This window comes from Camelus bactrianus, chromosome 7 (assembly GCF_048773025.1).
Source record: "Camelus bactrianus isolate YW-2024 breed Bactrian camel chromosome 7, ASM4877302v1, whole genome shotgun sequence".
Classification (NCBI taxonomy): Eukaryota; Metazoa; Chordata; class Mammalia; order Artiodactyla; family Camelidae; genus Camelus; species Camelus bactrianus.
The window spans coordinates 21304528-21317727 of NC_133545.1; the positions used below are offsets into that span (position 1 = coordinate 21304528).

Sequence of the window (13200 nt, forward strand, 5' to 3'; positions counted from 1 at the left end):
AGGCTCTGGGTGGAAACTTGTCTTGGTACTGCAGACACACAGAGGGAATTAGGGTGCTCTGAGCCATAAATCCCAAAGCCAAGGCCTGTCTCTATTCATTCATTCACTGGACACATGTTGGGCACCTCCTTCTCCCCCAGCACTGGGGATAGGGAGGCAAAGACAAACGCAGGAGCTGACAGCCTGGTCTCTCATACTTTTTCTCTCCTGAACGTCTCTCCACAAAACCCCTGCCAAGGCTCTGGGCTGGCAGCTTCCCCTCCCACTGTCCCAGATTCTCTGGGATACAGGGTCTTGTCCAAAGCCAATCCCTATACACCCCTAATTCCATCCAGATGTCAGAGAGGAGAAAGACAGGAAAAGAATAAATGGCTGCACAGTGAGGCGGACTCTGCCAAAGATCCAAAGACCTGGACTGATTTTTCACACATAGCGTGTATTTATTGAGGGCCTTTATGTGCCAGGTCCTCGGGATACAGGAGTGAACAGAACAATGGGTTCCTGTCCTATGGTGCTTATAGAAGGAAAACAAATTAGATAAATAATAGCACTCCAATAACAAATTTGATAACAATAGAAAGTCATTAATTTAAATAAGTAATAACAATGTGATGAGCATTATGCTAAGAGAAGTGAAACTTTGTAGCATAAAGCCAAGGGTCCCAGCCAAACCTAGGGGTCAGGGGTCTGAGTCAGAAAAGGGCTCCCCAAAGAAGAGGTGAGCCGAGACCTGAGAGCTGAGCAGGGGCTCTCCAGGTAGAGGCCCTTGATGGGTCGCTGAGCCTTAAAGGACAATGATCAAGGTGTAAATGGGCCAGAAAATTGAATCTTCTGAAAACATGGCCCCCAGCTTTGCTTTCTGATGAGGTGCCCACAAGACCACAGGTGACCGGCACCTGCCCTTCCCGGCCCATGCCCTTCCACCAGCCCTGGGCCGAGGCTGGGTGGGGTAGGGCAGACATTCAGTTGCCTGGTTGGAAAAGGAGCCAGAAGTGCGGGTCTCCGCAGCGCGGGGCTGGCAGTGGAGAGTTGGTGGAGGGAATGAGGCAAAGGGACCTGGGGGCGCCCCCGGCCGGTCTCTTCTTTGCTCCATCTGCATCTCTGAGTTTGGCTTTGCTGACTCAAGGGATGAAGGAAAAAAAGAAAGTGGGAAAAAGCCAACAGACAAAACCAAGAATAAAAGTAAATTTACTGAGCGGTTGAAATTCTCTCCCGAGTGCAAGTTGCACCAGCGGGGCCCGGCAACCGCGCATTTTCCGCCCTGGTCGCGGGGCGTGGTAAACCCCGCCCTTCCTGCCCCGCCCCGAGGCCGGGGTCAGGAATCCGGGAGGTAGACCCCTACCGGAGAGCGGCCTGACACCCCCCTGGGACTGGGTCAGGGGAGGGGCGACGGCGACTGGCTCCTGCCCTTCCGCCCGAGAAAGGAGTGCAGGGTGGGCTCCCTGAAGAAGGAGTCACAAGGGTATTTCTGGAAATAAATCCCGTCCGGGACAAAAGGAAAAGGAAAGGAGCACCTCAGAGTTTTCACGAGGATTTGGGGGTGGGCTGTCTCCTCCGACTCCACTCCGTTACTGTGAGATTCCTAATCTCCCTCTGAGAGAAACAGGGTGAACAGCCAGAAGGATCCCTGGGAGGAGAGGAACAAGATAATGTGGCCAGTAAAGCCCCCTTGTGCTGCGATGCTACCCACCCCTCCCACGCCCACTCCAGGCAGCCGGGGCTCTTCCTAGCGGAGCATTGATTACGCACCTAAGCTGGTACGAGCAGTTTTACCTACAATGTCTCATTCATCATCACACCCAACCTCGGGAGGCAGGTACGTTACCATCCCCTGAGCTGGGAGAGATTATCGAGTAACTTGCCCAAATCACACAGCTGGTAAAGGCGTCTGCCTTTGAGTTTAGCTTTTAACCCTAAACCGTCCAGTCTCCTGCTGGACCTAGTTAAGGCTTCAGATTCCTTCTCAACACAGCACTCTTCATAGTTACTCCCCACAGATCTGAGTTGGCACAAGAAATAAAACTGTTTTCCAAAGCGTTGTTATATTGGCATGTTCGCTCAGACGCAAATTATTGTGGCCGCTGGATGATTTAGCTGGGCGTCCTCCCACATGATACATTTATTTTTGGAATCCTAGAATAGTAAATCTAGAATAGACCTAAAAATGTAATCCATCGTGTGGATTTTTCAGATAAGGAGGCCCAGGGAAGTGAAGATGCTTGCCCAGGGCCACCCAGCATCTGGATTGGAATCTGGGATCTGGCATCCCAGTGGGGGCGGAGAGAGGCATTGTTAACCTTCCCCCATGGCTGCGCTGCTCTCTGGGAGCCCATACAGTGACCCTGAGCTCCAAACCTGGCCTCCAGCCTGCCCCTTTCAGCCGGGCTTGGGAGTCCAGGGGCACCGAAGGAACTCACAGCCCCGGCTTCTCGTTGGCGCGGTTTCTAGGAAGGGCAGAGGCGGGCAGCAGAAGAGGTGTAGAGCACGGGGCGTGGAAGACGAGGCTGGGGCTTCTTGAACGAGCGCCGCCTGGAGGTGGGAGCCTGGGGAGGGAGAGAAGCCTCTCCCTGGTACAGCATCATGGCCACGTTTGGGAGCGGAGGGTGGGCCAGCGTTTGTTTGCTGGGCAGCCACCAGGCGCTGGGTGTAAATCAGAGTTAAATCAGCTTAAAGGATTGGCAACCAGGCATCAGGGACACAGGGCCTCCCCTGCCCAGGTCCTGATTCCCTTCTAGTCAGTGTTAGATGGCTGTGAAGCTGCCTTTTCTGATGCTTGACACAGGATTACAAAATGTGGCAGTCACAAAGACATCACCCTCCACACGCACTTCAGCTCCCCCTCCCCAGATCTGCTGCGATTTTTAAAACTTTGCCATTATAGGCCCTCAGCACCGTTTACTGCTGAAGGGGGAGTGTCCTACAACCCTATTACTTGTAAAAGAATTCTGGCACCTGCAGAAGTGAGGGAGTGGAGGAAGTATGGCAGGGAAACACAAGGACCCCAAGGTCACCTTTGTGGGTTTCCCACAGCTCCGGGAGCCACCCCCCCTCCACCCACCATGTGCATCTCTCTGTCCAACAAAAGTATGAACTCCTCTATTTGATATTATTTGCTCTTGTTTCTCCGGAGCCTGGCCCCATGCCAGGCACATAGTAAGCACTCAAGAAATGTTTGCAAAACAACTATCTTTACCCCAGCTCTTCACATGCCATCATTTAATTGGCCTGACCCGGAACCTGCGAGGCTTGACCAAAGAGCATCACACTTCTCCCCCACCCTCCCACCCCTGGCAGCCCAAGGATGAGCACAGTGCAAGAGTGACCACAGGATTCCTCTAGAAATGTTTTTCATAAGCTAGACTCCAGCAAGGGATTTGGGAATTCCTTTAACAGCCAGTGTGCACTTGGGCATAAACGCTTGGCCCGCCAGCTCCCTAAAACATCTATTAAAGTCATCCATCAAGCAGCCCTCCTGTCCAGGCAGGGCTGGGCAGGGCAGCTCTAGACCTCCAGGATGCTGCCTGGCACCCCTTGGGGCTGCCTGTTCTGGGCCAGCGCCTCCTTCTTCTCCCGGGCCCGCCTGCAGGCCACAGCTGGCCCCTGAGACAGCAGCTGCTCGTCCCTCCTCCTGGGCTGGGGACACATCTGCATTTGGCAGTGCCCAGATTGATCCCCATTCCTGTCCCTGCTGATTGTGCAGGAGCAGAGCATTTTCTCCGGCCCCCACCCCCATCCCCTGGGAAAACGATGCCGGATGTTCCCACAGCCAATGTCCTCAGTAACCAAGGAGCTTATGGCTGTGTCGAGTTCTAGGAAGAGCAAGGCCAGAGTGTGTTCTTGGGAGGGCAGAAAGTCACCGAGGGATCTTGAAGGTCCCCAAGTGGGGCAAGCAGAGAAGATCTGTGAGACTAAGTGATGCAACGAGAACGAGAGGAGACTGGGACGAAAATTAGAGAGAGAAAAGGGGAGGAGGGGAGGAGGAAAGTCTCTTTTGCAGATTTTATTTATTTCTATTGTCTTTGAAGTTAGACTTCAAGTGGAATCAGGAGTGGAAAAGCAATAAAGAAGCAGGGAAGGGAAAAGTGGAGATGTCAGGCAGCTGGTGTGCACTTCAGGGATCAGAAGGGGGGCTTGCTCCATGCCCAACCCCACTGCCAAAGGCAGAATGCCTGGAGTCACCCCACCCTTAGGGACACAAGGAACACACTGGTGACCATGAGAGAGGGGCTTCCTGGGCAGCATTTTGCTAGGAGACAATAACATCCTGGAGGGCAGGGACCATGGCTCTCTGGCTCATCTCTGTATCTACAGTGCCTAGTACAGAGCCTGGCATTCAGTCGTTGTTCAATAAAAGATAGCTACATGCTAGGAGCTAAGCGGAGCCCTTTGCACATGTAATCTTTTTATCCTTTCACAAGATTATGAGATAGATACTGTTGTCTTCATTTTACAGAAGAGAAAATGGAAGCACAGAGAAGTCTATTTACGTGCTCAAGCTCACTCAGAAAGCAGCGGAGCGAGGATTCAGAGCCACGCAGACTGATTTGAAAGACTGGTCTTACTCACCATGTTGGACACTCTTGAAAGAAAAAGAGCAGAAAGAAAGAAAAATCTCTTAGTCACAGAATTGAAAGAGATCCTGGATGTCATTTACATCAAACTCTTTGTTTTATCAGTGAAGGATGAGAAAGGCAAAGAGACTTGCACTAACCAGCCATTGGCAGAGCCAGGATTAGAATCCAGATCTCCTGACTTCTGGTCCTGGAATTTTCTACTCCACCAGCTTGTCTCAGAAGAGAACCACCAGGGGCCTCCAGGGTTTGTAAACTGGCTTTTTGATAGCATCAGTGTCCACCAGGCTTGGGAAAACAGTGGGACCCGGACCTCTTCTCTCCCTCCCCAGCCCTCCCCCAACTTTGCTCTGGCCAGGCTGGCTCCCTAGGGCAGATCTGAGTAAACCCAGCCCAGCTGGAAGCCATGGAGGCTGCAGGTCTCTGGGAGGCAGGCAGGAGGTGTCCCTGAGGGAAGCTGCCCAGCCTGGCCCTCAGGAACCAGGAACCAGGGCTCTGTCTGGGGCACCCAGTCCTCTGGGGCCCAGCCTGGGGCATGGTGGTGTCCAGTATTTTGGACTTCCTGTGCTTTGATTGCAGCATAAATTTCCAGTTCTTTGGCAACCTGACTACTTACAATTTTCAGGGTAATTTTTCTCCCCAGGCGTTTGTTCTGGATCACTGATGTCTGGTACATAAGATATCACTTTTGATTCAATGTATTTGAAACTCATTTTTCCCCTAGACAAGACAAATTGAATTTGTCTTCCCATATGGGGCTTTTCAAAAAGATTGGTGCTGGGATGCACTGGGTTCCCAGAGCGATGTCATCTGATTAGTCCTGACATTCTTTTTCCACTTATGGAGGGGAGGTAATTGCAGATACTCCAACTGGGAGAAGGTGTGATTAGTTTTTCTCCTATGGGGGAAAAATGAATCCTTTCAGATGGATGAGTTTCTGGCATCTGCTATTTTTCTCTGCCGCGTGGCGGAACCTTCTAGAATAGAAGGCTCCCAGCAGCACACAGCCTGATGGTCCAGGGAAGCCTTCACCTGAAGCTGGGGAGGGCAGGGTGATCTGACTGGGGCCTTTCTCTTCTGGCCCACGCGGGCTTTGAAAAGCCCCATCCCGTTCACCGCAGACATCGCTGGGAAAGTTATCTGACCTACTCAACCCCAGTGTGGGGGTCTGGGGCCAGCACAGAGCAGGTGTTGGGGCTGGGTCACTCCACTAAGCCTTAGGACGTCTCCAGCACTCCAGGCCCTGCTAGACTTGCCCCCTCCCTCTCTGTGACCAAAGCCCCAGTCCCATCCTTGGCCCGGCTACCAGCCCCTTGGAGGAAGGAAGGAGCTGGGTAGGGAGCGAGGAGTTCCACAGCAGGGCTGACCACAGGCGTGGGCTCCAGGGTGCTCATCCTGAGCCAAGAACTGCTCTGCAGGGGGCCAAGCTGGGACTGCCTCTCTCTGACCCGCTTTTGAGTGACCCCCAAGTGCTGATGTGCTGGGCTGGACTCTCATCATGGCTGTTGGGGGCACCGTGGCCTTGTGTTTGTGCTTTGGTCCTTCTGAGCTGCTATAGTTTGCAGACTGCAAACTAGCTCCACTGGGGAGTTAGCACTGAATTCTGCAGCAATAAACTCAAATCTTGTTAAATAAAGGAAGCCTTGAATAAATGCCTGCTTATTCCTTGCCAACATGTTACCTAAGTCAACATGGCTCTGTGACCTTCAGCCAGTCACTTAACCTCTCTGAATCTATTTCCGTATCTAAAGAAAGTGAGTATAATACTGTACTCCTTCCCCCTGGTTATTGTGGGGATCAAATATAATAATGTGTGTGAAAGTCTTCTCTCAATGTCAAGGTGTTATTCCACCGTAAGGGATCATTGAGGTCATCGTGCTTATTGAGATGTGCCCAGAACAGCTATGCCTTACACTATAAAGTGTCAGCAGCAGGAGTTCCATTATAAGGGAGGAAAAAAGGAACCAATTTTCCCAGTGGAGAAGAGTGACCCCAGACAAAGCAGAGAGACCAAAAAAATAGCCCCAACAAGAGCAATGACAACTTGGATGGCTTCATATCAAGGCCCAGTCCAGAGTATCCTATAACAAAAATGTTCCCCATTCTCATTCGGTGAAGTTCTCAGAGCCAAGGACAATCGTTCCACCCTCTCCTAAGCCTGGGGTCAAAGGCTATTTTTTATTTGATGCCGTGTGGTTGAAGTTAAGAGCCATTCAGAGCTGGTTTTAGATCTTTGTACAAAAAAGTAAGAGTTCAAAGGAAGTCTCCTCTCTTACTTTTCTCAGAAAGAAATTCTACTTGGAGTAAGGCTCTGGAAGGCTGTCAGGAATCAGAGAAGCCAGGGAAGAGATGTGCAGAGCATTCCTGGGGGGGATCACCTGTTGTTTCTGCCTTCCCAGAGTCCTTTCTCTCTCTTTTTGGTAATAGAATCCTCTTTTCATTTGGGAAATTATCCCTTCCCCATTCTCATTCCAAGTGGGATTGATCCCTTCCCTAATTTCTGGGCTGACTCAAACCTGACCTATCAGAATACTACATCCTCATGGCCACAATAATTAATTCAGCAAGAGGCATGTGATCCAAGCCAGGCCAATGAGTGTCAGCCCTGAGATGTTTGTAGGACAATTAAGAAGGAGAAGTTCTCTTTCCTGGGGAGTTGCCAAGCTGGAAGATAGAAACCTAATTTTTGGTGGTCACCTTTGCTGTCACCTAAGAATGACACCAATGTTGAAGGAAGCTGAGCCGAGAGACAGAGAATGATTCCAGTTGACATGGTTTAAGCACTGGTTAACTGCACGGGAAAGGCAAGGCAAGACAGGGTAAGCAGGCTTCGGTTTGTCTAGTTAGAATAATTTCAGCTCTGGACCACAGGAGCTGTCAAGCTGTCTGCTACCTGGCCCTGGGGTGATTAGGGAAGGCGGATAGTGGCCCTGAATGTGAGAGCCCAGTAGAGGAGGTGGTTGGTGGTGTGGGCTCTGGGTTGATTGTTTTGCATTTGAAAGGCATGTTCTCTAAGAGCATTGCTTGCTAACCCTGGGAGGAAGGTCCCTCCAGTGTCAATCAGGTTCTAAGATGCCAGAGCATCAGAAAATACAGAAAATTAAAAACATGCTTAATGCATGGGATGACTGGGACCTCTTTCTACATGGTCACTCATCCTCTTGGAGGCTAGTCTGAATTTGCTCTATGGTGGTTAAAGGTTTCACAGCAGCGAGAAAGGATAAGCCTTAGTGCAAACAACTTTCCAGCCTCTGCTTGTGTATTGTTTGCCACTATTGGGAAAAGCAGACCACATGGCTAAGCCCAGAGTCAGTAGGGGGAAGAGATTATGAAGGGGGCGGAGGCCAGCAGGCAAGACTGATGGCAGCCATCCCTGCAAGGGTCCACCCACAGCCCTCCTACCATAGGGCAGCTCCAGCTGAGATTAAGTCGAAGTTTGCCTTCTGCTAAATTCTACCTGTTGTTCTCCAATCTTCCTCCAGTGCTGCCCACACCATAACAAGGCTTTAGCAATCATCTCAGGCTCGGAGTCATCTAAGTGGACAGACTGCCCAGAATCCCACTTCCCTTCATGGGTCTTCTTTTGCTCCTAAACAACGTCACACATGCAAAGTGTATATGGGGGCTCAGCTTTTGAAGTCAGACACCCATTTAGCCAACAAATATTCTTTTTGTCCCTTCTCTGTGCCAGGATCTGGTCAAGAGGCTAGAGATATAGTATTAATCTAAACTGACCCAAAAGACCACCCCTGTATGCTGAGAGTTCAAATTTGTGTGTGTGTGTGTGTGTGTGTTGGGGAGGGTAAGGGAGAATATTAATAAACAAATGTATAAATAAAATATATGGGAGTGAGGGAGGGTGAATAGGTGAGGAGAGGGAAGTCATAGTTAATTACAGATGACTATGATTTAAAGAGCTTTTCACCCAAGAAAAGTAGCAGGACGGGTGGCTGATGGAATACACTTCAGGCAGTGCTGATGGGGAGGGTAAGCAGACCCACGGGTGAACCTGGGGACATCTGTGCAGGCATCTACTTACACCGTGTGTGTGTGTGCATGTGCACACGCTATCCTGACTACAAGCTCCTCACCATGAGGACAGTGACATGGCCAGCCAGTGTCTTTCCTGACAGCTGTCCTTCCAATGGGGAAAGGTCGGGCTGAGATAGCAAACAGAAGATAGTTGGAAATCTGTATGTGTGTGTTTGGGGCAGGGATGGAGTGAGTAGAGACAAATAGAACAGTCCCCTTCCATCTGCGGGGGATATATTCCAAGGCCAACAGTGGATGCCTGAAACCACAAAAGGTCCTGAACCCTGTATGTCCTGTGTTTTTTCCTATATGTACATACCTATGGCAAAGTTTAGTTTATAAATTAGACATAGTATGAGGTTAAGAACAATAACTAATAATAAAATAGAACAGTTTTAACAATATCCTGCAATAAAAGTTATGTGAATGTGGTCTCTCCTCCCCCTCTCAAAACATCTTACTGTACAAATCTAATGCCTTTTCCATCTTATCTAAGCACTTACTACTCTCTGTGGCCATAACTCTTACAGTTTGAGGTATGACAGCAAAACTAGCACACGTTTCTTTTTCCTTCTTCACAATCTCACAGGGAGAAGATTTGTTCTTACTGTAGATCTTGGCAACCTCAGTGTACAATTTTTTTCCCCTTTTCTTATTAAGTCAATAACTTTCACCTTTTCACCTAAAGGAAGCCCCTCACTGCCCCTCTTTGGCATATCCCAGTTGCCAGCATCTCAACTCTTGCGAATTGGAGCCATTAGTAAGTAAAATAAGGGTTACTTGAGCACAAGCACTGAGATCCTGAGATAGTTGGTCTGGTAACTTAGGCAGCTACTAACTGTCTAACAGGTGGGATATACTGGACAAAGAGATGATTCATGTCCTAGGCAGGATGGAGTGGGATGGCAAGATATTTCATCCCACTACTCAGAATGGCGCGAAGTTTAAAACTCATGAATTGTTTATTTCTGGAATTTTCCATGTCGTTTTGTTGGACTGCAGTTGACTGAAAGTAACTGAAAACTTGGAAAATGGAGGATAAAAGGGATCTACTCTCTACACCCCCAGCCCGGGTATTGTACATCTGAGGGTTCAGGTTGCCATCCTCAGAGGGAAGCCTGTAGGCAAGTCTTGTGAGACCACTAAGCCTCAGTTGCATCACTCAGTACTCGGGGTAAATAGTGAGCATCCTGCCATGTTCCCCTGAGGGCAGGAAGGTCTCTAGTCCCACCTTCTTGAAGTATGGAGGGGGGTTTTTGGACTGTTTCCATGATCTCCAAATAATTACTGGGTTGTGAAGACCAGTTCCAGATTCTGAGTTGGACATAAGGTCCGAGCCCATGTGAGGAAGGGACGGGGGCTTCCCAGTCTGTGACTGTCGCACCACTGGGATGGGGGAGGCTCTGCTTCCTACAACTCATGCTGCACCTGCTAGTTCTCCCTCAGATAAACACACGCATCTTGTAAACAGAAAAGTGAAGATGTGAGGGTGGGTGTTTTCTCCAGAATTATAGCCAAAAAGGGGTCATCATTCAAGAAAACTTGAGGGTCGGTTTTCTGATCTGTGGTCTTTCTAGGAGACATCTGCCTGAGATGAGACGCTCATTTTCCAGAGAAAGGCCTCGTCCGAGCTTCAGCAGCAACAGGCCACTCAGCCTGTCCCGTTCTGCCCTCTCTGACCCTCCAAGCTCACGTAGAGGATGGGGTGTGTGGGGTGAATAGTGCGCCTGTGCTGGGAAGGGCCTGAAGGCAAAGGGATGAGGCTGCCCCTGGCTGTGGCCAGATCCAGAGCCCTGGGGACAAAATTTTGAAGGTAGGGATGAAGTAGCCCTCTTTGTAAATGATAACTTAAAGTGGGAAAAAGTGCAGTCTTTGGGAGGTGGGTATAGCTCAGTGGTAGAGTGCGCACTTAGCACACACAAAGTCCTGGGTTCCATCCCCACTACCTCCATTAAATTAATTAATTAATTAAATAAAAATACCCTCCAAAATAAAAAATACCCTCCCCAAATAAAAACCACACATACAACAAAGACTAAAAAAAATCGTATTTTCCTTCACAAAGGGGCTGAGGGCTTCTCTCCTGTATAGTATTTCATAAGGAGGGATAAATACACAGAAGAGCAGCACAATTTCCCTTGGGGAGGGGAAAGGACGGTCCATGGCTTCTGTGGGGCACCCCGGGGCCCTGCAGGGATGAGGCAGAGCTCAGGGCCCTGATTTCTCTCCTCTTTTGGCTTTTTCTTATGAGCATCAAGACTTGCCTTCACAGCATCTTCAGCTGACTCTTACTGCTTTCTCCTTGTTTGATTTGCTAAATGTCTGTTTCAGTTCAATGTTTCACACCCACACTGACAGTCTGCCGTCCTCCCCAGGCCCTGGGACATCTGCCAGGCAGTGACATCAAATGTGAGGTTAAATGCAACTTGGCTCCATATCGCATCCTCGCTCTCCCTCCCGCCTCCACCACCTCCTTCCTTCCAAGAACGCAGAATGCCCAGGCAGTGGAGGCACTGGGCTGAGTGAACCTTACCCTCAAATTATCTATTCTGGAAATTTTACCCAAAAGTAGAAAACCTTGTATGATGAGCACTTGTGTACCTACCACCCAGCTTTAACAATTACCAACATTTTGCTGATCCTGTTTATCTAACTTCATCTATATATACACACATAATATATATTATATAAAAACATATTTCTTCCTGAAGTGTTTTAAAATAAATCCCAGACATCATTGTATTTCACTGTAAACTACTTCAGTTTGAATCTCTAATGGATACAGAAGAATTTAAAAATAATTACCATGCCGTCATCACAGCTAAGAAAATGAACAGTAATTTCTTGTCATGATCTGAAACAGATTCCATAGTCAAATTTCTGTCATTGTCTCAAAGCTGTCTTTTACGGTTGGTTTGGATCTGTATCTTTGAATGCAAAAAGAAGTTTTTTAAGAGTAAATTGAGCAAATTAAGAGTAAGCAGAATTCTAATAAAAAGTTTAACCTTTAACGGTCATGATTGTTTTCAGGCTTTTTGCAGAATCTGCTTACATGGAAATAAAGGGCTTGTTACACAGGAGTCTCAGTTCCTTTGGTCACCAAGTAAGAACAGAGGGCCTGCTTTGTGCCAGACACTACAGTCAGGCACCGGGCGAGGTGACCCTGCCAGCAGAGGCTCCCAGCCCAGGGTGGAAGGGATGTGGTGGTGAAAATTGTCCAGGAATGGCTCCCTGTGAGGTAGTGCACAGGCACATACTGGGGCTGTGGGCGCTCAGTGGAAGGAAGAAATACCAACATCAGGTCCCATTTTTGTAAAAAGATATTTTATGCAGAAAATATTTAATCATTGAGACTCCTTTGATTTGGCTTGATTGTCCCTCTAATCAGTTATCATAAAGTAATGCAGTAAATCAAATGTTTGTGTTCCGCCCAAAGTCATATGTTAAATCCTAATGTCCAATGTGATGGTGTTAACAGCAGGGGTCTTTGCAGGTGATTAGGTCATGAGGGTGGGGGGGGTCTCATCAATGAGCTTCGTGCCTTATAAGAGACCCCAGAAAAAATTTTAATTAAATGTATTTAATTAATTCAATTAATTTAAATAAATAAATTAATTCAATTAATTCAATTTAATTTAATTAAAAATTTTTTTAATTTATAAAGTAAAATAAAAGAGACTTCAGAGAACCTCCAGGTCCGTCCATCTCGTGAGGATCCAGTGAAAGGTATGGTCCATGAATCAGGAAGTGGGTTCTCACTAGACACGAAATCTGCTGGCACCTTGATCTTGGACCTCCAGCCTCCAGAACTGTGAGAAACACATTTCTGTTATTTAAAAGCCACCCAGTTACAGCATCCTGAATGCACTGACAAGTGATGCTTAACTCTGTAATTAATCCTGTAATTCTTCCATTTTAATGGATTCCCCTTCCTGTCCTTGCTGTCTTTCTTGAGTCAAGCTCTCCTGAAGTGGATTCCCTTCTTCCTAAGAGGACCCCTCCCTTAGCCTCGTTCCTGGGGACAGCCTGGGGTTCTCTGAGTTCGGATGTGTGGTTCCTGCAGGTTCTAGAACCTTGCTTCACAGTCCTCCCAGCATCCAAATTCATCTCCACTTGCTCTGCAGTTGTCTTACTTTCAGTTCCTCTAAGGGCAGCACCTGAGACAAGGGTGCTGATGCAGGAGGTATATTTGGGAGGACCTGAGGAGGCAAGAGTGAGGAGCGGGGAGAGGGAGGCAGGGAAGGAGGAACAGCCATCCAGAATGCCTTATTGATGTAGTGACTGATGTGGGCACCCGGCGCTCAATCCTGGTAGAATGCACTTCAGAATCGCCCCTGTGGAGGGTGGGAGGCTGGCCCCCAATCCCCACTGGTTGGGACTTGCTTCTCTGGGGCCTTCACTCTCCCTCACTTTCAAGCTGACCTGTGTGGGCTGAAGGGGCTCCCCAAGGTGTCAAAGTGGAATGATGCGGGGAGTACAAGGCACAGCTACACAGCACAGCACGTCCGCACTGAGCTCAGAGGTGGGCCACAGGCATCAAACACGTCTGCTACAGCAATTCTCTTCCCTTTTGCTTCCCTGACTTATTAATACTAAT

General features: G+C 48.7%; 1 long non-coding RNA gene across 1 annotated transcript; it reads right to left on the reverse strand.

Moving 5' to 3' along the window:
* Positions 1-465: 465 nt before the first annotated feature.
* LOC123614711 (uncharacterized) lies at positions 466-2456 on the reverse strand. Its single transcript, XR_006722195.2, has 3 exons — positions 2356-2456; positions 1515-1627; positions 466-1120 (listed from the first exon to the last, which is right to left on the reverse strand). It is a non-coding gene; the product is annotated as an uncharacterized LOC123614711 (long non-coding RNA).
* Between the last annotated feature and the right edge of the window lie 10744 nt (positions 2457-13200).